Source organism: Excalfactoria chinensis, chromosome 11, assembly GCF_039878825.1.
Source record: "Excalfactoria chinensis isolate bCotChi1 chromosome 11, bCotChi1.hap2, whole genome shotgun sequence".
NCBI lineage: Eukaryota > Metazoa > Chordata > Aves > Galliformes > Phasianidae > Excalfactoria > Excalfactoria chinensis.
Window position 1 is genome coordinate 5033733 of NC_092835.1, and position 25707 is coordinate 5059439.

A 25707-nucleotide genomic window follows, 5' to 3' on the forward strand; every position below is an offset into this window, starting at 1 on the left:
ATCCACCCTTCTTCTGCCAAAAAGGCAGTGGCTGCAATGTGAAGCCTTAAGAGTGGGACATTGCTCCTCCAAGTACATGGAAGGCATCCAAGGGGTACTGGATAATGCGGATAATGGGATAGGGTTTCCTCCCTCCTCTCCCTCAAATACCATATAGCTAGATTTTAGCTATCTAGAATCAAGCCTTAGAAGACTTTGATAGTAAATTAAAAGCTGATAAAGCTAAGGAAATGAGCTCTTCTTATAGGTTGCATAGAATGTTCATCAGTTGAGAGTATTGAAAAGGACTGGCAGTTTTGACTCTGTAGGGAATTTGAATGGTGATGGGGAAAGGCTGATGATGTGTGAACTGGAATGAGAAACCCAGTGGAAGGGACAGTGTGGTGAAGAAAAGAACTTTATCCCTCTGGAAAATCCACTTCTCATGGTTTTCCATGCTATTGCTTTAGGGTGTCTTGTTTGAGAGAGGTTAATAATACACTGTTTTCCAAAGATGTGCAATATCTTAACAATATCTGGCATCTTTAAGGCTCCTTGGGTTGGCACTGAGAAATACTGGCATCCAGAACTGTCACTTCTGAAAATCTGGGCCACTGAACCTGATATGAACTATCAGAAACCAGAGATGAAGGAGCATTTATGTTGGTGAATGTGTAGTAGCTTGAAAACTACAAATCAAAATAATTCACCCTTTTATGTGTAAGTCTCTTTATCTTTGATGTACAAATTGAAAAGCTGCCTGGTTTTCTTGTAGTTTCCGTAAGTAAACTGCGTGCGACCCACTAGAATGCTATTTAAGCATTATTTAAAGCGCGGACTTGTTAAGGTCAAGAAAGCTCATCTGTATGCTAAGACGAAACCAACTGAACCTTACACCTAAAAACATCCAACAAGGAGGTCTCAAGTTCCACCATTCCCTTCTGACAAGGGTACAGCATGACAAATGGTGAAGCACCAAAGGATCAAAGTGCTTTTTCAGGGAAAACAATAAATTCAGAGACAGAAAGACATTAAGGTGCAGGTGTCTGCTGTTCGAGAGCAGTCCTCCTCAAACGTGACACTGCTGGTCCATTGCAAAGGGATAGGACAGAATGCAAGCTGATAATAATAGCACTGGTACCTTTCAGTTCTGCATGGTGAAAAGAAACCCTCCCATGCACATGGAAGGACAATGTCACATGTTTTGCTCAGATTCTAGAATTACTTTTCTCTGTTTGAAGCTATCCTGCCTTTCTAAGGGATTATGCCCGCCGATAGCCACTTTAGAAAGCCTATTTTACGTGGTGGTAACACAAAGCAGAGGGTGGATGATTAACACCAGCTAAGGTTATTTGTGAGAACCTAGGAAACAGTAACTTCATAAATCATTTGTTTTATTATATGTAGTTCTTCCCATGTAGTTTGGTCATCATTGGGCAAGCTGTGTTTCAGTACTCTTTTACGTAGAGAACCATTCACTGATGTTAGCTTAAATTTGTGGAACTGTTAAAGGTACAGTAGTAATAAATTGCAGAGTATTAAGAAGAAAAACAACAAGCTAAAGCAAAAACCTTCTGTTATTTTCAGCATATTTCTTAGTTTTTGGTGTTTGTTGTTTTTTGGGTTTTTTTTCCCCTCATATTTTTAATCTATGTAAGGTTACTGGCAGCAACTTTGCTTCTCTTGCCTACACTTCAGCTATTATGCTGCTATTTTTGTTTGGAGAAATAGTGTGGTTTTACAGTAGTCCTCTGGTTGTCTCCACTTTTTTGGGGACAGTAGTTCAGCTTCAGAGCCTTTTTGGAGCATGAGGAGATCCACTAGGGAGCTCTCTCCAAAAGCAAATCAGAACTTGGTGGGACATTCAGCTCTGATCCCAAGGGCAAGCCATGCTACGGTGAAGTTCTCTGGGGTGTATGTAACACTCCTTTGCAAGAGAAGTGCTGTCAAACCACTGTGAGTGCCCATACCACCCTGGAGTGAAGCTTGTTCTACAAAGAGGATCAAATGCTTTGTGTAATGCCTTTTTTTTGTTGGTGTCTGGCAGTTCTTGCTACTGCTATACCTCCTTCTTCCACCAAGTCTTCTGGCTCATTATCCTTTCTATTCATTAACTGTTCCATCTTCTGTAGCTGTTCCTTCTTGTTGATCTCCTTATTTTTTTTCTACTTTTATCACGTTTTGTGATCCCTTTTCCAATTTCCAACCTTAGTCTCCCAGAAGACCTGGAGTGGTGACGTCTGGACTGAGAAGAGATCACACTGCTTATAAATCTGCACCATGAGGAGGCCAAAAGTTTCTTCAGCAGCAGGAGGTAAGCCAGGACTGCTGGCGGGTATGAGGACCAGAGAGCAATGCTACATACATTCAAGAAGAAGAAAGTGGTGCTTTTGAGGAACAGAGACTTTGGGGCAGCATCACAGTCCTCTAGAGAAAGCCCAAAGAGATCTTCAGGTGGGAGCACACCACCCGGACAGCTGCTTGTTGGGTTTAGCCCATGGACATCTGGGGTCTGCATACCAGAGACTGAGAACTCTTGACTTACCCTAAATTTCCTCTTTGTGGACTTCTGATGTGACAGGAATGGCACCAAAAATTCAATGTACCTGCTTTGCCATAATTTTTCCATACTGCTAACTTTCCCAGGACTACATTCCGTTCAAATTACGGGAACTTAATTATGTGAGGCTTAATTTCAGTTGCTTGGCCAGCTTTAAAAATATATATTCAAATTTGGACCTCAGGGGCAGAATTTGGGGAGCCTCTTTTGTCCTTTTGCTTTGTGTTAGCATAAATGAAGAAACTATGCCTGTGAATCTCTGCTTTATTACCACCTATTCCAGTCTCACTTCTGCTGAGACTTCCCAGACTTTCATCAATGCAAGAGGGGGTATGAAATACCCCTAATATTGTAGTCTATGCTTCTGAAACAGTGCAAACAAAAGATATTTGTCTCCTGCTTACACGTTTTCTTGTAAATAAAATGTGTTGAGACCAGATATGGCGTTACGCTGATTTTACACCAGAAAAAATAACATGTATTGTCATTTTACATAGAAATGCTATGTTGTCTGTACGTTGAGTTAATGTTAGAGTGTATAATTGCAATGTAAAAGAATGGAGAGGGAGAACAGAATGAGGGGCATGGAAGAGAGTGAAGGTAAACGGATACAGAAGGGGAATGGTGGAATTGAGCCTAGTATTGTTGGAGCATTACTGGAGAATTCCTATGATTGGGACTTATTACCTTCCTAACATCCCCTTTCATTACAATCTGCTGCTCAGGTGATCAATAATGAATGGCCTCCCAGTTTCATTGCTCACTCTGTCTAGAAGCTTTTGCATCATTTTGCTCCCCTCCCCAAGATCTCTTAAGTTCTAAGAAGTTAAGGCACTAAAACTTCACCTTTCTGCTGTAGTTCATGTCCTCTTCTGGTATATCTGTGTTGTTACTTTGATAGCAAGGGGCCCACAGCACTTTGTGTTATGCTTCCATCTATCACACTGTGATGATCGAGAATACATTGCAGCTGATGTGCAAACACTGATGTATATCTGGAGTTGGGCACCCACCTCCAACTCAGCAGATTAAAAACCCCCAAAAGAGGCAACAAGGGAGATGTGTTTTGTTTGTGGTTTGTTTGTTTTTTTTCAAAGCTTCCCAACCAGCTAGTGGGTTATCCTCAATGCAGTGACAGCATGCTCCTTTCTTCTACTGGCAGTGCTACAGCATGCAGAACAGATAAATAACAGGACTGCAGCTCTGTTTGGAGGGCGTGACTTTGCCTAGCTGATGTGGCTGTGCAGGAGAGGGCTCCTTGTGGGGGCTGATGATGTATCTTCAAGGGCTGAGGGTTGAGTTCCTTCTGCAGGAGTGAAGGGAGGAAATGACCTTCACCCAGCTAAGCAAGGAACAACAGGAAACCCTTGTGGTTTGAAACTCTGTCCGCTTCCCACCCCCTAGAATCTGGCACTCGAGGGTGGTTTGATGGACTGTCAGGGTTTAGCTGCTGCACGTATATTAACAGAGTATGTTGATGATTTATAGCAAAGTGATGTGTGCTGATTTAAGTGATGGACTAGCCATTCTGTAATGGATTTGAGAATTCCCAATCAGATCGTACTTAGTTTTATCAAGCAGGAAGCTGGCAGGCTGTGTTTTAATCAACTGATAGCAGCACTTGGCAATTGGCATCCCACTGGTGAACTGGTGAGCTCTGAGAACACTTCCCAAAGACCAGCTCGTGGAGCTGCAGGCAGCAGCATCCCCTCAGATCTCCCAGGCTTACCTCCATCTTGTTCTTTTGAGCCAGTTTCTTCCCCAGAAGAAATTTCCAGCTGGAAGCACAGAGCGATGCGGCACATACAGATCCTTTGCTGCTCTTTTGCCAGTCTTGGAGGGGGGAATGAAATGAGGCAGAAGACATTTGTTCAATCTTCTAGGAACATATGTCAAAACAACCTCCTGGATATAGCCTGAAATCCCAGAACTGTGCAGATTCAAAGATGTGATGTTGGCATAAGTTTGTGAGCACTCACGCTCTGTAAGTGAGATCAGTCTGTGGCATGGGACTGCACCAGGTGGGACATGGCCTTTTCCCCTTTAAGTCAGGTTGCTTTGTGGCCTGTTATCTCCACTCCATCTCCTGAGCAGCACCTGGATTCTCACCTATACCAGCAGGCATGCAGAATGTCTTCCTTTCAGGATGAAGCACAGCAGTCTCCTTATTGCTTCCGCACAGCCCCGGTTGAGCATCTTCACAGTGCAAACTCTCAGGTGCCATAGCTACCTTAAATAATTTCCTGCTCGGGATTTATGTGCTATCACGATTATTTAGCTACACAGCCATCTACACCCACGTAGCTGTATTTGAGCACAGAGTCAAACCTGGGGAGCGGGTTTGTTGTGCCTAGCTCCTATGTAGTAGTTTCTGTGCTTAGCAACCCACCTCCAATATAAATATATCTGCTACTCTCAAGAGCAGGCTTTGAAAAGCACCAGAAGGGATCACTCCCCCATAAGGATTTATTTCAGCATTGCAGAGCAGTGAGGACTTGCAAGGAGAAATCCTGCTCCCAGTTATCTCTCGATTCAGAGACATCAAGCTTTCACCGAAGGCTGATGGAGCCCAGGTGAGCTTGCTGTGATAGATGATGAGTTTCCTTTAAAGATCATAGAAATACAGAATTATTGAATCATTTGAGTTGGAAGGGACTGTTAAAGGTCATCTAGTCTTAGTCCCCTGCAATGAACAGGGAAAAGATGGATCCTGTGGGATCTGCTCTTGAGTTGTGCTGCCATACACGGAGCCAACGATGCTGGCTTTATGTAGGGGTCCCATAGCAACTCCAAACCAGCCAAGGGTTGCTCCAGGGAAAACCTCAGTAGGCTGTTAGCTAACTATATCATTCTCCTTGTTTGACACTGATCAGGTGCTGGTGGCCCTCAGAAGGGAACAGTGATTGCAAGGATGCAAAATTGCCATACTGACCAGAGAGGAATGATTCACTGGGAAATGGCATCTTTAAAATGGTGTATCGTGTGTGAAGGAGGTGGTGTAAACGTAGAGACCGGACAGTGGTTTGTGCAGATGAGTGGAAGATGCGATTATAATTACTAATCAAGTCTGTAATTTAAGTAGAAGTTTTAACTTCTGCCTTTGTTATGCTATCCACTGTGTGAAAATCAGAGAGACCAAAACAAAGATCCCTATCTGCACTGTCACCCCACCTCGGCGCTTCACCAGACAATGGCAACTGGTGCAAAAACTGATGTTAAGGTTTCCAGTGCTGAAGTCACCAAACAGGCACATGAGAGCAAAGCTGCAAAAAGTTATAGGTTTTCCCTCCCTGGATTGGAGATCACATGAAATCATAGAATTTCCTCAAGGTGGTTGTATGTATAAGCAGTCCTCTTAGTGTGTTTTGCAGGTTAAAATAGAAGCATATCTTGAAGACATATTCAATGATTTAATTTTCAAACAAGGTGATTAATTCCTCTTAAGATGTCGAAGAAAACCCCCCAGATAAGAGCCAAATCTTGATTTTCCTACCAATGTTTTGTGGATTTATGTTCATTTATTGCACTGTTTGTTTGCTTTTACAAAATCCCCACCAGCACAATCATTTAATTTCTGCGAGTGTCTCCAGGGACAGGAGACCACACTACAGTATCTCGCATTATGTGTCATTCAGGCAATGTCTCCTGAATCATAAAAACAATAGGAAGGGGCTGGTACTTAAACAGCAGTTTTACTCTCCTTTTCCCTCTTCTGAGCTGTTTTTCCCAGCACATGCTGGCACACAAACTTGCTAGCAACTTGTTTAAACACCAGTTTCAGGGCAGCAAAGATAAATTGCATAAATCTCAATCTTCATCCATGTCCCTCCAGTGGGGTCCTTTGAATTACAAGAGGTTTTCTTGGGGGATGATCCTGTTGCTTTTGATATTATTTTCAAGTTTGAATCTAATGCTAGAACATCAATCCCAGCACATCCAACTGACCACAAAGACCATAATCAATCTGATTTTATATGGTAAATCCCCTCCAGATTACCACTCCAACTGCATATTCTTGCATGCAGGAAGGCTAAGTTAAAAGATCTGGCCTGATTAATACCTGGTTATGGGGTGCAATTGCAACACAACTGTGTGACAGGAAAATAATCCTTTAAAAAGAAAAAAACAAAACACTGAGGGTGTCAGAAGAAGAGGGAAACATCAGCACTGAAACAGCTATCACAATTTCTCATTTCCATTTATTAAAAGCAAACAAAAAAACAAAAAAATAAAAATAAAAAGAAAACAAGAAAAAGTAATTGAGACTTAAAAGAGAAAGAAAGAAAAGCCCTCCATGACTTTAAGTGTAAAATCCATTTTAGTAGCAGGAAGCTGTTATATGGTTAGAGCAGTTATTTTTATTGTCTGTCTGGGTATAGTTTTTAACTGCAGGCACAGGATAAATCAATAGTGTCATAAAGCTACTCTCACCCGGTGCCCTTTCTAAAGGGACATTGTTCAGTGGCTGTGCTGGATGTGACACAGGCTGCTGCTTTGATGCACAGAATTACACGGCTGTGTGCTAAGGGAGAGCTCGGAGTGCAATGCATCTTTAGCGGCATCTCCTCATCCTTGTGTTCCGAGAGCCACCAGATTAAAAGCAAAACATAGCACTCACACAGACAAAAAAAAACCCAAAAAACGACAGAAGTACTTCATCAGAAGAGGGTGGGTGGGCTATTCTGGCTGTTCTCTTGTGAAAGCTACTCTCAATGAATTTGTCCATTCATAAATCTTCTCAATTTCCAAGACGATCTGAGAAAGCTTGCAGTGATTCACAGTGTCATCCCTACAGCTTAAACCTGAGCATAGTCTGTTTCATCCCACAGCAGGGATGGATGCAGCAGGACCTGACGGTACAAAGCTGGAGCTGGATAAATCCAGCCTGGATGTGTGCCTTTTTAATAGCAAGAGTAGTTAATGGCTGGAACAGTTGGCTTAGGAATGCAGCGAATTTAGCATTACTTTCAGTCTCTAAATCAAGAGTGAGTGTCTTTCCAAAGATATGCAATAGCTTCAGCAGAAGTTATGGCTTTGATGCTGAAATGAGTGGGTGAAGTTCTTCAGCTGTGTTGCATAGGAAACAAAACCAGATGATGGCGATGGTCCTTTTCAGCCACTCTAATCCATTAAATCCTAGTTGGGGGCCCATCGCACGCTGGGGTTTAAAGCAGTCTGTTGGCTTTTCTGGATGGTTTCTGTGGGCGATACACATTCCAGAGCCGGGGCTGACAAACTCCATCTAAATGTGTATCCGGAATTGACACACTTCATAATTTACAGCTCTTTAATCATTGCCTCTGAATGGCACTCCAGAGCCATTCCCCTGCAGCTGAGCTCACTTTGTATCTCCTGTGCGGTGTGAGTGTTTGCTGGCAAAGCAGAGATGCACCAGGGGCTGATCCCAGCTGAAACCCACACCCCAGAACAGCCGCCAATGACCTGGGCCGTGGAGAGGTAAACCCTATCAGATCAAAGTCTTAAGCAGTTTATTGTCAGCAAAGAACTCTGTTGAGCAAATTAATCGCTCCTCTCCTTGCTTTTGCATCGCAACTTCCCCAGGTTGGCACTTGTGACAAAGGCACGAAAGCTGTTCTTGTGCTGCGAGTGGGAGGTGCAGACAGCAACAATCTGTGCCCTGTCTGTGGAATCGATGTCGAGACAGCTCTATTTTCACATCCAGTCACACGCCGATCGGAATTACCTTGGGATTTGTTTGGGGGACGGCTATTGAGAAGTGGAATTGGAGTTGGGATTTAGTGAGATTAAAGGAAACAACAGAAAAGTAACGCAGGTTGTTCCTGAAGGTAGCACAGCTCGTAAGTCTGCTCAGTCAGTGTGAGAGCCATTAATGGCAAATAAGGTTCATCCCAGTAACCTAATCTTTGTTTCCCTTCTCTCTGCAAAATGCTTAGTGCTGGATTTTGATGTCTGTAAATACTGATCTGGGTTTCCCTTCCTTTCCCAGTACTTGGGAACCAGAGCAGCAAATGTCAGGGAACCAAAGACACCCTCATGGCTATGAGAAACAGCACAGAGAAAAGCCCACAAACACTTCCCAGATTGCCAAACTCTTTTGTAAATAGCTGGTGGCTGCCCGAATAGCAGCAAGCAGCGACAATAATAATAAATTACAGTAAATACCATGCTGCCAGAAGTGACAGCAAACCAAACCCACTGCTGTTCAGAAGTGAATTGGAGAAAATATTTCTTAATCTCTTTTTGTGTTATTCAGTCAGCCGTGATGATTTATAGTACTCCAAAGAAGTTACTGTACAGAGTTGTTTCTTAATCATCCGTCATAGCATCTTGCTATTATCTGCATGTGTCTGTGTGTCGGCAGAGGCTCCGGTGTGGTTCGATGCAGTCATTTCGCCAGGGAAAAAGAATGCTGATATGAGGTCTGAGATGGGAAAGCTGTGCTGATCCATTGCTGAGCGGTGCTTTGCGTGGAGGTGTTGCTCAGGAGATGTGTGGTTCGGGCCCTTTTGGCTGTGTGAGGCATTAGGACAGGCTGCTCTGGGAAGTGCTGGAGTCACCATCCCTGGAAGCTGTCAAGAAAAGATGTGGCAAAGAAGGACTTGATTAGTGAGCATGGTGGGGGTGTGTTGATGGATGGACTGGATGATCTTAGTGGTCTTTTCCAACCTCGATGTTTCCATGCCTTTGTGATTCTATGAATAGTCCATGTTCAGTGGTGGCTGGGCTCTGGGAGCTTGGGCTTGGGTTGGCGTGCATCAGGAGGATGTAGGGAATGTCTGTGGGCATACTTCTGGTCAGCACAGGAAAATAAAAGGGTGGGGGATAAATGAGGCTGGGAACACAGTATCAGTTGTGGCTGTCTTTGTCAACTTATTACCAAGATTTATATGTGACGCAGTGAGGACTGCTCAGTGACACATTTTAATTTAATTAAATTTCCTGTTGGATTGATGTCTGATCAATCAATAATGTTAATGTTTTTGCAATTTAGAGATTAAAGCTTGGATGAGCGGATATTGAAATACTCTCACATCCAGCTGCCTGGGAATATCTTCTTCTGCTTCCATTTCTCCAAAAACACCATTTGGGTTGGGATGCACCCTGGGGTTCACGCCAGCCCTGGAAGTTTTGCTACCTCCCAGCACTGGGTACAGAGCCATGCAGCAGTGTTGCTGCTTGGGGAGACCCAGTACGTAGACTGTAAGGTCCAGGTCTGTGCAAAATCCTTCTCTTTCTGATGTTTAGTATGGAAACCATTTGAGGAATGGGGTATTGCTGGAGCAATTCTCCCTTTTGCTCTGCTCTTCTCGTTCTGCAAAGCAGCAGCACAGAGGCTGCAGCTTTGGAATCTAATGGCCACCAAGTTGTCCTTCTCCATTCACAGGCCCACGTTCCCACCGGAACCCCTGCATCAATGAATTATCTGCCTTCCAGGCAGGATCCAGGTCCAGAGCTGAACCCAAACTGCTCAAAGCTCCTTGCCTGCCCAGATTTCTCACGGATGAGCTAATTGCACTCCACCCTCTTTAGGCTCTGAAGATAAAGAGATGCTGCAGCATGTCCACAGAACGGCATTTTTCTCTCACTTCGTTCACTGCCTCAAATATTTTAGTAGTGAGGTCAGGAGAGGTTCTAATGTCTACAGGAGAGTTATTCTGCACAGACTTTTGCATGAGGCAGTGGGGTCTTACAGCCTTACACAGGCTGTAGGAGGCAATGCAGCTGATTTGGGTGGAACGGCCACTTGCACTGCAAGAGTCTCTTTCTTTTCTCTTTCATTCTCCTCTCCTCTCCCCTCATCTTCCCCACCTTCCCCACTGGGCATGCAAGTTTCAGCCCCAGCCAGTTTGCTATTTGGGGGTTTTAACATGTAAGGAAGGTGGAAGTGCATAGCAAGGACACACTTTCAGTTCCTTGACCACAGTTCTGCACTGAAGTCAGTGCAGACAGCATCTACAGACTTCTTTTTGGAGTTCATTTTACCTTAAAGAGTAAATTCCTATCAGAAAATAATTTATGATCTGAGAGGGCTGTCACTTACAAGCTAGTAAAAGAACTTCAGCTGCACTTTTACTGCCTTCAGCATCAAACATCCATGCTGAGGGTGAGAATGGGCCTTTTCTTGTCAATTGTGATACAGCACCATCTATAACACAACCATGTGGGTTTCTGGCTTGCATTCACCTGATTTCCAGGCAGCAAGTTAGAATCCAGATTGTTTGCATTATACCACAACTTACCAACTCTATATCAAGCTACAGTGTGTGGGGGGCAGTACAGCAACACCCAGCAGCCAAAGGGAGTCAAAGCATTGAGTTGGTGTTACATGAAGGGCACAGCAGGTCAAACCTTCTGCAGCAACCTATCTGATCTGGAGGAAAAGCACATGCTCTTACTCTTCGCGTTCAGGAGCTGCCTGTTGTGGCCTGGAATGCATTGCATTTGTGTTTTTGCCCTCAAAAATGGAGTTGTGAGGAGCTGCATGCCCTCCCATCCCCATGCAGCTGCTGTAACACCCAACTCCATGCTAAGCTGTGTTTTTTGCTTGTTATGCCTTCAAAACTCAGAAGAGATGGAAGTGAAAACGGATCCATGAGGAAAGCCTCAATGCAGTAATCTGCAGCTCCTGCTAAGAAATGCTCAAAAAAGCCAAACTTGGATGGGTGGGTTGGAACGGGGACCTAAAACTGTGATCTAGATGATGGAGAAAAATAGCTCAGAAAGAAATGCTCCTGTTTCTACACGTGTGCAAGAGGTCTGGGCTTCCTAAGTGGAAGGGGAATAGAGAAAAGTAGAGATATGTGTTATTCTTTCCATGTATATTTTTAATTATGGCCCATATATCATTCTTAGCATTGCCCTGAGCAAAGAAAGATAAAACAGCAGAAGCAATAGCAAGGTTTTCACACGTGTAGCCAGTCTCAAAATCAATGGAAGTGAGGTATCTAAACACCTTTAAAAACCTGACCACTAATTCCCCAAGGGCCCTTTGGATATCACAACCTTAAATCCTTGTGGATGTCTCCTGACGTTGCTCAGGAGCTTGAAGTCAGGGCATCGTTCGACTATCATGGGAAGGGCTGAAGAAAGGTTCTTGTTAAGGTTGACCGACTTAAAGCTGTGAGCTCTCATTGCTCCTCATCTCTTTGTCCACAAGGAGCACTCAGCTCCTTGCCAGCAGCTGATGAGAGGAATTTGGTGACTGTCCACCAATGCATTTTGGTAAGAGAGGAAGAACAAAGGACTTTTGTTCTTTTTCTTTTCTTTTTTTCTTTTTTCTTTTTTTTCTTTTCTTTTTTTTTTTTTTTTTTCTTTTGCATGCAAATAGAATCAATAAATATTCAGGCAAATTAAAAACCACTTTCCACTGAGGATGAGGGAATCCATGCAAATGAGGGCTCTCCCCTGGACTCTCCCTGCTCTGCCAGCCCCATGGCTTGAGCTATGCAAAAAAGGAGCTATCCCAAGGTGAGGGTACAAGAGTGGCTTGCTTAGCCAAGGTGACTCCTCTCATCTGTTACATATCACAGGGTTATAAATAACGTAGCATCCTGCATCTGATCAGGCCTGGGAGGCTGGCAGCCCCCTCCCTCCTTCGGGATGCTGGAACAATCACCAGCCAGCAAGCACTTTGGTGTGTGCTGCAGAGATGGGCTTGTGCTCCGCTCCCCTTTAATTAGAGTTTATTGGCAAAGCAACCCCATTTCTCTGCTCCCAGAAAATCGAGGCTGTCAAGGCCTAATTCCTAGGGCCGATCAGGTATGAGCTATGTTTACCGAGTCCCTCCAGGATTAGCTGGTTGCTATCAAATTGGAGGAGCGTATTTCTATCAATGAAAACCGCTATGACAAGGTCTGTCCCCTGAGACAAACTGCCTATTCCGGGGAGGCTTTAAATAGGAGCAATAATGGTAGTGAGCAGCACTGAGTTGAATAATTAGATTGTTCTTCATAAATCCTCGAGCGAGGACTTCCAAGCAGGTCCATTATGTGTGTCGTATGTTAGCACTGAGCTTTATGTGGTGTGGACACTGCTCAGCACGGGGCGGCGGTGACGGGTGAGTAAATCAGCAGCCAGGGACCGCGAGACAGCTCCTTCCCTCCTGGCTTTCCCCATGGAGATCAGCTGCTCAGAAATACAAACACCCATCCTATTTATTTTATTACTCAAAGAGTTTTCGAGAGGACTATCTAGAGTGATCTTTGAATATTTATGTTTTGTTTGTTTATATTTAGAGGCTGGAGAAAACACATATTTTGTTCACGTCCCCAGACTGGTTCATTTACTGATTCATTTAAAACATCCTTGCAGATCCATTGAGAGATAAGTTCTCCTTCAGAGGGTTACAGGCATATAACAGCAGCTCAGTATTATCTCCACATATCCTTGGTGGGATTTCCCCTTGCCAGCTGAGAACTCAGCCTTTTTCTCCCCCTAATCTTTCCTTCTCCCTCCTCTCCTTTCAATTATTCAGGTTTTCTCTCTCTTTCTTTCTCCCTGTGTCAGTTACAGAGAGAAAGCTCAGATGAGCAAATGTCATTTGACTCTAATCCCGTCTGGTACTTTTTAAGATGTCTGAGAGAATCTGCCAGGCTGCAGGGGTTGCAGACACAGCCTGTGTGGCTCAGGTAGCTCCTCTGAATGGCCCCAATGTGCTCCACTCAGTTAGGATCTCAGAATCAAGCATCATAGGACTTGGAAGGGACCTTGGGGATCATCAAGTCCTCGTGTTTGAGAGCTGGCTGAATGCTACTGGTAAGGAGAACAATAAATGTTCTTCCAACAGTGACAGTGTACACACCTAACTATTTTGTCCGCCAGTAAGTCTGGTGTCACTGTAATTTCTATTGGAGCTGAGTGGCAAAAGAAGCCCTGACAATAATCTGAACCCCTAGCCCCACGTGCCTTGGTGCACACGAGCAGCATGGTGACTGCCTTATGCTACCTGTGACCAAAGAGATGAGCAATGAGAGGACACTAATGGCTGCAGCCATGAGTTTGGAACCATTTCCCTTGTCCTATCATAGCAGGTCCTGCTGAAGAGTTTGTCTTTCTCTTCCTTATACCTCCCATACTGAAAGGCTGCTCTCAGGTCTCCCCAGAGCCTTGGCTTGCACTGGGCAGGATGGGCTCTGAGCCTGCTGTGACCCAGTAGCTCACCACTACCCTCACTGCCACTCATCCCTACTTCGTCCCTGATTGAGAATTTCTCCAATATCAAAACACTGTCAGGATAAACAGTGCTAAGCATTTTACGAGGCAATTTAGGTGATAATCATCAGAGTAATAGAATAATGTTATCCATATTCATTTAAAGGTGTGCTGTGCTTTCCCTTCCGATTAGCGTAAAATTCTCCTTCTTGCCAGGCTATGGCAATAAAGTGACTGTGAGAATTTTTAAAGGCGCATTTTTCCTCACATCATGAGAGCATGAATTCGAGGAATTTCCGATTCATAAGGAGTTTGCATTCCTGGGTCACAGGGCTCAAGCACAGCCCCCCTGCATGCTATGACCACAGCTCTGCTCCTGCTGCTCTGCTTGGCTGAGCATTGCCTGGAGCATAGAGGGGGGGACAGTAATAGTTCCTCTGCTGCTGGCCCCGGAGCCTCCAAGTTCTGTTAGCTCAGCCCCTTGCTGTGATCAGACAATGTAGACCAGGAGGTGGTTTTCAGTGCAGTGCCTGGGAGTTTGCACATAACCTCATTTCCTATCCTCTGCCTGTAGTTACGTTCTGTGAATGTGGAGTTCAGCCTTCTCACCGGGGTCTGGGCAGGTAAAACTGGTCCTGGTTGGAGACAGGGCTGAGTCAGCCCCACTCATTGCTGCAGCTCCTGGCTGCAAGCTGCCACTCTGGGAAGCAGCTGGGCATGCACAAAAGCTGGGCTGAGGCACCCAGGACACTTAAAGGAAATGGGAAATGTGTCTGTGGACATTAGATGATTCAGGGCTTGCTGGCAGTTGAACAGAAGTTCTCAGGATTTCAGTTTGGAACTCGGGCAGCTTTATTCCAGTCTGTTCCCACGGTGGGCACCCTCGTTGCATGATGGACTTGGCCTTGGTGCTAGGTTGGGGCATGGCACTAATGGTACCTGCCATTCTCAGGGGCATGCCATGGGGTCCATCACAGCCTGGAAATCTGGGCACTGCAGTAATGATCACCAAGTAAGCTCCTTCGATACACTGACTTCATGGTAAGGTTCAATTTTCAGAAGGTTTTGGGAGTATCTGCCTGAGCCAAGAGCTGGTTCACCACCACCTCATTTCCCTCTTGCTCCATGCATCTGCTGGCTGGTCCAGTGCCAGGCTCCTCACCGACGCGGATATCACTTATGAAAATAAAGACAGTGTTTTTTCTCATGCACCAGAAAATCCTTCTGAAGACAAGGAAATATTTGCTGTGAGAACACAAGGTGTTCTTTGCTCTCCCAAGATTACTTTGTAAGCTCACAGCACATCGTTCCAAACTATGTTATGTTATGTGGTAGATTGTCTGAATTTCCTAAAGTAGGTTTAATAAATAAAGACTCAGGGCTGAAAATGCAGCCTATTTGCAGGAGGATTTTTCATTACATTTCATGCCTATCTCAGCTTTATGAGGATATGCTGGCTTAACTCCTTTCTGATGCTGTTTCTTAATACAACCAGACTCTCTAGATTAGTAGAGGTATATGAAACAAAAACCTGGCATTAGATTTGCAGCATGTCTGTTACTTACACTAGATAGTAGTTAGACAGTAATCCAAGACAAAAGAAATTCACTGTCACAATAACAAATCCATTTTTAAATCCGTTTTCCTCAAAGCCGCCAAATCAGCGCAGCAACTTCCTGGCAAATATATGATAATGTATATTTACATAGGAAGCTTCCCAAAAAATACAGTGGGGGAAGGATCTGGGCACAAAGGTGGGTTTGGACAGCTGTGGCAATGCCATGCAAACAGACCCGGCGTTTTTCCTGAGAAAGGGATTTTTACAGACTCCTGAAAAGCACCAATATTTTTACTCAGTATCAATGAGAGCTTGACTTGAAGGCAGCTCGAGCTGCGCAACAATGCTTCCGACGCTGATTTATGTATTAAATGCATCTGATCTGCTATTTTCATTATCTTGATGTGTTTTTGATGTTAGATTTTCATACGAGCAGCAGCCAGGCAGCCCTGGGAGCGGTTTTGAGCACATGCATGTGCTTGCATGTCTCCACAAGTGGGACACGGGTGCACAGTGCCAGTGGGATGGAGCCAGGGAGTTGTTGCTGCGTTTCTCTGTGTTTTCTGCAAGAACTTTGCTGCCTTATCTGTGGAAAATTGATCCATACAGTCTCTGTAGAGACCTACATCAAATATTAATTTTGCCTATTTGTTCAATGTAATTAGCAGGTGTGATTAATCAATTAATCAATCTGGGATTCCTATCTATGCTGCAGCCTGCTATGATGAGCAGCATCCCCTCCTCCTGTGCCAGGGTCCCCACCCCATGTCCAGCTTTGTGGGGAGCTGGGGCTGGGATACTCTCCCTGGCTCTATAAGGGGGAAACAGCAGGTGGGTGGTGTCACAAATGGATGAGTTTTGTGTGGCTCCTGCTGACCCCCCCAGCCCACTTGGACACTTGGAAATGCCAACAGAGCTCAAGGTGAACGTTTAGAAATGATGAATCCGGGGGCTCTGGCTGAACCCAGCCTCATATTCAGGAACCTGAAGGCTGTCTACATGAGGTTGTGTGCATTTGCAAAGGGTCTGGATTGTACAGAGAATGTGCTGAGGGTTCTCACTGCCTGAGTCTTCTTTTAACCACTGCCCCTTCTTGGTTTCATATCCTGGATCATCTCCATCACATTGTGCCTATTTTTCCTCTGCTTTTGGGCATCCTGTTGTCCTTGGGCCTTGCCTACCATCACCCTGTAGAACCCAGAGCAAGCTGCCGCTCTGCCAAGACAAGGGGCTAACACATTCAGGAATCACTACATCCATACTGTGTGCTGACATTCTTAAATCCTTTCTTTGTTCTGACATCTTTTAGTTCTGCAGACCCCATCACATCATATATATTCCTCTGGCCAACCTGACCTTGCCCTGCCTTAGGCGAGGGCACTTTTTTTTCTCCATTTGTTGGGCTCATTGGTCCTGATTTCATTCCTGTACATTGTATGCTTTGCTGACCTGGGAAGATTTTATGTTCCACAAATGCCCCCCAGAAGATAGACTGGCCTTGGTTTCGGTGTGATTTTTGGATTAGAACCACCTGGGGTAGCACTTTCCTCAGAACAGTTTTTCTACAGAGTAAAAAGTATGTCTCCATCCGATGCCTTGAACCGTCATCGTAATAACCTCAAATATAGCTGTCTTCACCACATCACCGTCCTCCTCTCTGACCCATAAAGTTTTACCATTACAACCTGCCCTTAATCACCTAACCATTTCCTTAGTCTTTCAAGGACAATGGTTTTTATGCCATACTTGCTAACCTTACATATTAGTCTACCATCCTGGGCTGCGTTTAAATGACTTTTCTGAAATCTATGTGGATTAGCTCCACTGCTTCGCCCCTGCCTGTTTTTCACTTTAGCTCCTAAAACAAATTCTGCCGGATTTGTCAGACAAGATTTACCCTTTATGAAGCTGGGCAGATCCGTTTTTATCAGTTCATATTTCTCCAGATGTTGGGTGATCTCATCCCTGCTAACATGGCTAAAACCCAGCCTCTGATTCAAATTACACTGCAGGGCTGGGGCCAGATTCTCAGCTAGTGGGAATAAGTGCATGTGCATTGTACATGCACTTGTACCAGCTGATAACCTACTTGCCAATATTTCTTGGCTTCTTCCTGTCTCTTGTCGTGGATGCTCAAATATGTTTGTGCCCTATCAGCTTCTCTTCTCTTCTTATCTCCAAGGAGGGAACCCAAACCCATTATTGGGCACTTTATCTTTCCTGCTCTTCTATGAGGTGGCTCAGGTTCCACAACACCTTCCACATGCAGGTCTGTTCCTTCCCCAGCAGCATCACCTTGCTTCAGTGGTTGCCAATGACTTGAGCTGTTCTCTGCTTTGCTTTTGCTGGGCGCTTTGCTTCTGTGCCTGTTCCTGCATTTCTGGTCCCACAAGGGTCAGCTAGCCAAAATCATTCCATTTCCATTACTTTACCCTTTCTCCCCATGTTATTAAGCTCTCCAAGCTCCCTCTTGCATCTCTCTCAGTAGCCCAGTGGCCTCTCTGCTAATCTCATCTTCTTTACCTGCGTAAAAGAAATCTTTTATTGTCTATATTCACCCCATAGGCAATTCTTCTCTCTCTGTCATATTTGCTTTCCTAATCAGCTTTTTACATCTTTCCAGCTTTGCTTTATAATCCCTTTCATCCCCTTAATATTTGCCTTCTTACACATGTCACCTGCCTCTTTCCTCTCCCTGATAGCTTTTATGACTTCCTCATCAGCCATCAGCCTCCATCGGAAGCGCAGCTCACCCATCCCTGCTTGACAGAGATGTTTCCAAGTGCTGCACTCATTTCCTGAGTGCGAGCTGCTGCACACAGTGAGGGCTCAGTGAATAGACACCAATGCCTCTTCTGTTGACTCTCATTTCTTTCTTGCTGCTGTTTGCTCTCGAGCAAATGGCAGTATTCTCACATGCATTCTTTGCTCTGAATTGCTACTAAGCAGCTCCATGATGGTTTTTTTTTTTCCCCTTTGGGGCAGAGAGTGCCACAGATCCATGGAAAATGAGAGGTTTTTTTTTATAGGAGGAACACTGCAAGTCCTTGACATAGCGCTGAAATGCCCCTTGCCATCAACCGGCTGTAGGAAACCTGTTTTAGCAGGGGGTTGGACTCAATGACCTCCACAAGTCCCTTCTAAACCCTACAGTTTTGTGATTCTGTGATGAACACACTTCAAACCCCTTCCAGAAAGTCAGCAGTGGCGGATTAAGTACAGGAACCCAAATGATCTGGAGCTGAAGGACATTCTTGAAGTCCTCCAGACGGTCAATGCCACAGAAGGAAGCTGGATCCCCTCTGCTACCACTGTTTTGTCCACTGACCAGGATCACAGAATCATAGAATCACAGAATCATTCATGTTATAAAAGACCACTAAGATCATCTAGCCCAACCATCAACCCATCCCCACCATGCCCACTAAACATCCTGCCACAACAGCATCAGTGAGATCGTGGGATCATTACTCATTGGGCTGCGTTTGTTCTGGTGCTAGGTGATGAAATGCAAATTGCACAGTCAGATGCACAATTTCAAGCCTTCTGTGAGCAGCTACTCAAATATTTGAGCACGGTATTCTCTCCCTTTGCGGAGCAGCACTTATAAAGCCATACAGAATCATGGAAAAGTGCAAAGGGTTCACACATTCATCAAGATTAGAATTCCTGGGAATTTCTTCCCAAACAGCCATTTGCCATTTCAATGTAAAAATACATTATACAGTAACACACACACACACATATATGTATTTGTTTTAAGCACTGAAGGGCCCAGTCTCTGTTACAGGTTCCAATCTCTGTTGCCACCTCCCAGCCCAGCACATCCCCAGCCTCAGTAGGGCAGCAGAGCAGAGGTTTTAATATATATTCAAAAGCAAGTGCTGGCACAAAGGTAGAATGAAGGGAGAGTGCAAGAAACCACACATCTTTGTTCTTCCCAATGCTCCTTCCCCCACTTAGTGGTGATTAGGGCTGGGTTAAAACTTCTTCGTGCTATTTGTGTCTCTGACGGAGCATTTCTGGCTTTCTCCTGGTGTTTTCAGGCTTTCTCACAAAAGGAAACACTCCCAAGTTCATAAAGCCTTAAGATTTAGAAACCCTAACCTGTTTTTGCATTTTTTTTTTTCTTTTTTGGCCTCCTTAAGTTCTTCAACAAAATTGTGTTAAAGCAGAAAGCTATTTCCATCAAATCCCCTTTGCTACACAGTTCCTCTCCTTCATCATTCAGTAGTGATGTAACTATACAAGAGGGCTTGTGTACAAGAAAAGACAAAGCTGAAGGCTTAATTCAGCATTGCTAACGTGATGAAAGGAACAAAGAACGATGCAGCTATGCCCTGATCCTGCACATACTTCTGCACATGGATAACTTCACTGCCAGGAGTATTTCTGCTCGCAGTAATTGTATGCTAAAGCATCAGCAGACTTTAAGTCACAGGCACTGATTTAAGCTCTGCCAGAGCCGGTGCACAAACTCTGCCACATTTCAGCAGGGACTTTGCCAGTGCTTACTTAGGGAAGCATTTCAGCACTGCTGAGTTTACTTGCAACTTAATCCTGAGCACGCATAGGCTTTCCCAAGCTGGGAGCACACGCGGCTGCTACTCGACGTGACAGTGATTGATGACTTGATTCACTGGGGTTCTGTAAAATTACCTCTCACGGGCACTGCCAGGTGGATCATTACAGCACAGCTCTGCATCGCCAGCAGTGGGATGGGATGCCTAGTAGGGATGCACCAGGATGCATGAGGATGCACGAGGCTGCTGCCCATAGCCCTGCATAGCTGTTCACCTCCCTGTTTTGTCCCTGTCTTCTCCAGATTCGATGTCTCTGCTGAAGGAATCTTCCAGAGATGACACTGCCGTGCCAGATAGGCATTTTTTCAGCCCTGCAGGGGACATCTCTGCACTTCAATTAATCCCTTAATTGAGCTATTTGCAGGGGAACACTCGAGGGAGCAGAACGCCTATTTCCTCACAGTTGAACTATCACCAAATCTAAACACTTAGTTTGTCCCTTAAATAGGAGCAAATAGATAGTGTCGCCACAAATGTTGTCACAGTGTATTTCCTGTCATGGTAATGGTAGTAAGATCAAGCTGTGGTATCAAGTATATTCAATTATAATTGAGTTTTGGTCCCATGGTAAAATATATATATGTATCTTTAGTCAAAACAGCATGCATTTCCTTCAACTACCTCTGCAGCCGGGGGCTAGGTGGGTTTTCAGCCAGATGCTGAGCTCTGAAGGCATCCCAAAGACAAATTGTCTTTACAACAGACTTCAGCTGGCAGTGAGAGCTGCTGCACCAGGCAGGGTGGCTGCACTCAGGCAATAGGTGTGTGAGGCTGGTGTCTGGCCTAATTTTCCTCTCCTGACTCCTGGTTCAAATAAAGGCACTGTCACATGGGGTGAGTATCCCATGAGACTTATGTGTTATTACATCCAACGTGAAAATTAACTCTGATGCGAGTTGCACAGCACACCAATGAAAGCAACCATTAATTGTTAATATAAACTATTAATGAAACACTGGGATGAAGGTCAAAGTGCATGACTGAAACCTCCCAGCAAATGAAAGGATTATTTTTGCCTCTTACTGAGCATAATTATTATCTGAATTTCATTGGCTTTCTGATCAAACCACTTCCCTCTGCACTGACCTGTTCCACCACGGCAGTAAATCTGTTCCCAAGAACTGATATTTGCTTTTCACCATCCACCTCAGTACAGCAAGATTTTTATTAGCATCCCGGCTGTCTGCAAAGAGCAGGGAGCCGGCACCCTTTCACCTTTGTTCCTATGGGAGCTTTTTCCCCTTCCAATGGACATTACTCAGAATAAATTTGCTTTGCGCTGGCACCCTGTAAGCTGTGCTGCTTTCTGCCATATGTCCTTTACCTGTCCCTGGTCTGTGGGCACACCTGAGAGCTGCCCAGGCCTCTTCGAACTAGGTATGGATCAAAACATCAGCTCACTGCAGCCCCGGCCTGGGTTGCAGGTGATCTTGGAGGTGTCACCCCACAGCAGAGGGGTTCACTGGTGAAGTTTAAACTCCTATTCAAGTGTCCCTAGCAGGGATTTGTTGAGGTGCTTATGGTTAGGTTGGTGAGGTGGTGATCAAGAAACGTGGAGGTGTGGCACTGAGGGTCATGGTTTGTGGGCATGGTGTTGATGGGTTGATGGTTGGGCTGGATGACCTCAGTGGTCTTTTCCAACCTTAATGATACTATGATTCTATGACATCAGCTGGGCCTGCTTTCCTAATGAATAAGTGATAATATGCCAATGGGCTGCTCAGAATCTTATGCATGTTTCTGTTTGCAGGTTGCCTGTAGTGCTGTCTAATTTTCCAGGAAGATCATGTCACATCTGCATGGATCTTTCTCTGTTTGGTTACTTTTCCTTTTTTTTTTTTTTCCCTTTGTATGCTCTTTAGTTTCCATTTCTGCAAAGTGAGATGACAACCCTTGGGTTGCCTTTACCAGGGGAAAACACCGCGCAGTTTCTGTTAGCATGGGTATGTGTAAGTTGCTACCTTGAAGGCAGATCCTCGTGTGTTAAGGTATGCCGGGCCGTGACAAGCTGAAATCTCAGCTGAAGAGCGCTGTCAGATCTGTTCTCTCATCCATGCCCTCCCCGCACTCAGACACTGACCTTCCCATCAGATAAGCAGCACCGATCCCGGCCCTGCGTTCCCTCTGCAGTCTCAGCTCATTAAAAATTCATTGCCTAAAGTGAATCTATTCTGTTGCTGCCCAAGTGTTATTTACCTCGGCCCGGATTTCCTCAGGTTCTGACAATTAAAGGGGTCCAAGGAGAGGGCTGAGTCACGGGATTAGAGCTTGGGCAATAGCTCTCTCGGAGCAAGAGACGATCATGTAAAGCCATAATTTCCCAGCTGCGTTTTGGTTCCCCTTCAGTGCTTCATTAAAGGTGGTGACTCAACAGAAAGGACGGAGGCGCAGGTTAACAAGAATCCCTCCTTTTGTGGGATTAGAGCCTTGCATAGCGAGGCTCTTTCAAAGGCAGGAGATGTTGTCAAGCATCATTAGGAAGCCGTTTTAAACAAGAGTCATAAAGCACCCTTTGCGGTCAAACGAATTTATTAGAGAGGCGAGTGAGTGGAGGCGAGTGCTGTAGGACAGAAAGGGATGAACAATTTGCACGGCATTGATAACAAAGCTCTTCTCCAGATTCAGAGCGCTACCATTAGAACAGCTTAAAAGGGTGTTCTGAGTGAAAGCCACAAGTTTGGGCAGACAACGGGTACCTCTGGAAATCAGGGTTTCTGTGCAGGTTAAATGGTTCCCAGCCTCACGGTAATTCCTCCCAACAAGTGGAAAGCAGCTGGCCTCTCGTTGCGCCCCAGTGATCCTGAAAGCCCCCACGAGCCCACCTCAGACTGCCGCCCACAAAGGCTCCAGCAGCTGGGGGACAGACTGGGGCCTGGCTCAGAGCTCTGCTTATGGGCGCATCTTCCTTCAGGAAGAGAAAGCGTCTCAGCAATTTCTTCAGTGATTTCTGAGAACGTTGTGTAGCAAAGCATGGCTGGAAAGGCTGTGGGAGAGACCTCACACTTTTTCTGGTCTTTGATACGTTCCGGTTTTGGAAAGGAACAGAAACCCAAACTTCTTGGATTTGGTGGAGGGGACATAGAGGAAGAGAGGGGAATGATAAAGGAGGGGATGAATAAAAGCAGCCTGTTTGGAAGTAGGAGAGCAGCTTTATTATGCAGTTAGCATGATGGACTATGTCCTGTGTTTGTTTATTGAACCAACAGCGTAAACCTAAACGAACCAGTAGTTCAAACCTAAACCAGCTGTAGTGAAGATAGAGGAATGCCAGACACTGATTATCCGGACAGCACCATCGTGGGCAGGAGGATTTTTCTCTCAAGATTCCTTAGAAATATGCAGAAAAATTACACTTTCTGTCTGCATCCACTCGGGCCACACAAGCCCTTAGCGCTGGTGGGAGCTCATCCAAAGAGCCTCATGGCTCCTGCCTGCACGTCCGCCTTTCTGCACTGAGGGAGCACTGAGGCTGGCAGGCGGGAGGACAGAGCAGGAGTTGAATGGACTGTTATTTTTGGAGTGGTTTCCTGTGCTCTGTTTGAAGGGTTCTTGCTTGGGCATGTTTGGAAAGGAGCAATGCTTTCATTGCACGGAGCTTGCAGGAAAGAGGAGCCATGGACAAAGGCGTGGGTATTTATGCTGTCTCTTTAGTGATTAAAGGATAACTGTTCACCACACTGAAAAAGTGAAAAACACTGGCTAGGAGTACATCTCCAGGCTAGGAAGGCTTTTTTTTTTCTTTCTTTTTTTTTTTTTTTTTTTTTTTCCTTTAAATTTGCTGTTCAATTATTCATACACTGGCTTGCAGACAAAGCTGCAGCTCTTCCTTGCTCCTGATGCAGCGTGGAGCACAGGGGCTGGGAGTGCTGTACCCAGCACTGGGATGCTCCCATCCAGCCAGCACAGTGGATTCCCAGGCAGCTGCTCTCAACACCAAGGGCACACTTGTCTCAGTGCAGGGGAAAAGTGCATGCTCTTGCACACACAGCCCTGGCAGAGCAAGGGAGGAGACCCGAAGCATTGTCTGGGTATAATTTAGGCACTATAAACACAGGCAGCAAGAGGTCACGCTTTCTATTCTCATTTTACCCCCTGCAACGTCTCTGCTAACTGGTGCATACAACTTGAACTCTTGTAAAAATTAGCAGAGAGCACAGTCCCGGTGACAGAGAGCTGAACTTCTCCAACAGCAGGCTCTAAATTCACTGTGTGCACTGAATCCACTTAAACTTTAAAGAGACAGCCTGCTTTCTACATTTTGCTAGTGAAAGGCTGCAGTACTAATTAAGAACAAATTGCTTAATCTGGTTGTGTTAGGACAGGAGAGCCCACCACCTGTGTGGGGTCCAGAAGTGTGCAACCCCCCAGACTGCTCCCCTCCATCCCCCTCACACCCAGGTCAGTGCCAACAGGTAGCAAAGCAGTGGTAAGGATATTTGCGTTGACTCCCTGTATAATGGTACACATTTCACTAGGGCTACATCAGCAATGTGCATTGTGTGAGCATTACTGAGGGACCCCGCTATCCCATTGCAAAGTGTTGGAAGATTTAGGGTTTAAACACCAAGGTTTGGCCAAATCCACAACGTCCTGAAAGATCCTGACTCTCCCAGGGGAGAACAGAGTGAACTCGTGGCTCCTTTGTCCATAGAGACCCCTTTTTTTGTTGTAGTTTTTTTCTGACGATCCTATCAGCTTACACTTGTGATTTCATGTGACCTCAGCATTACAGAAATGCACTTCTTTTTTTTTTTTTTTCCCTTTTCCCCAAGTTTACATTTGCACGCAAGGATGTGTAACAACACGGAGAATTGATTTCTTCCCCTGTATTATCTTTGGATAACATGCATACCATCTTTGCTAGCTAACAAAGAAATAGGAAACCTCTCTTCTTTTGCTTCAGGATACCCATATGACACCCTGTTCCTGTATTTACTCTAAAGCAGCTGGGCATTGATAGCAAATCAACTGAAAGCCATAGCAGAAGTCCATACCCACTTTCCTCCCCTCCATGTGTGAGGAGAACGAGCACAATGTACCTTTTTTTAGCAAGAATTTACTGAGTTATATAATATGTTAATGTTTTTTAAATTTAAGCCAGCTGAGGGAAGGCCACATTTTTCCTGTTGCTGACCGGAAAACAACGGTGAATGGAGAAAATTCAGGTTGCTGCAGTTTAGCCTGCCTCGCTGCTATGCTGTTTGTATCAAAATTCCAACAAACACTGATAATGCTTTACATCAATAAGCATTAGTGTGAAACAAGGAGCTGGTGTGAGTGGGTGGAGTGGGATGGAGTGGTTGGGTGCAGCTTTAATCAGCGTCAGCTGTTCAGCACAAGTGTCTCTCGTTAAGCAGCAACATATGGGAGCTCGTTTCACTTCTAGGGTGTGCATTTTGAAGGTTGAGGAGGGGAAAAGAGATTTTTCTGGTTTAAAATGTCTTAAATAAGCCTGACATTTGTTGTAGCTATATGTTTGGGAGTTAGATCTGGTGTGCACCTCTGTCTCCTGACACAGAAGGCCTGGGAGACCTTTGTGGTTCCCTGCAGCCAACAACCTAAAAGGTGGTGTTGTTATACAAGTTCTCCAGCTCACCTCCATGAGAGATGGAGGAACCCAGTGCCTCCTGGGGATGATGGCAGAAAGGACTTAAGGGAATCGCTGCAGCTCTGGTCTCAACAGCTTCCCAATCCAGCTGGTCCAGAAGGATTGGCATCATTTGGCCATTTATTCACTGGGAATCAGAAGTCATCAAAGGTAAGAGGCTGGACAGTTTTAAAAGCTCATATTTTGGTGTACTTGAAGCTTGCTTGATGTTTCTAGAAGTGTAAAATTCCAAATTACAAGGTGACTTCCTGATAGTTTTCTTGGTGAGAAAGTTTGTTGGTTTCCA

The 25707-nt window shown here is 45.0% G+C and overlaps 1 protein-coding gene across 3 annotated transcripts in view; it reads left to right on the top strand.

Moving 5' to 3' along the window:
* The window catches only part of MAF (MAF bZIP transcription factor), a 162787-nt gene that overhangs the window by 52501 nt on the left and 84579 nt on the right, over positions 1-25707 (top strand). For 2 of the 3 annotated variants that reach the window (XR_011904947.1, XM_072346079.1), the window contains one exon: positions 2192-3578. The exons of the other annotated variant lie outside the window; for it this stretch is intronic. The gene's annotated coding sequence lies outside the window, so the exon portion shown is untranslated. Of the gene's footprint in view, positions 1-2191; positions 3579-25707 lie in introns of those variants that run through there. 3 annotated transcript variants of the gene reach the window in all.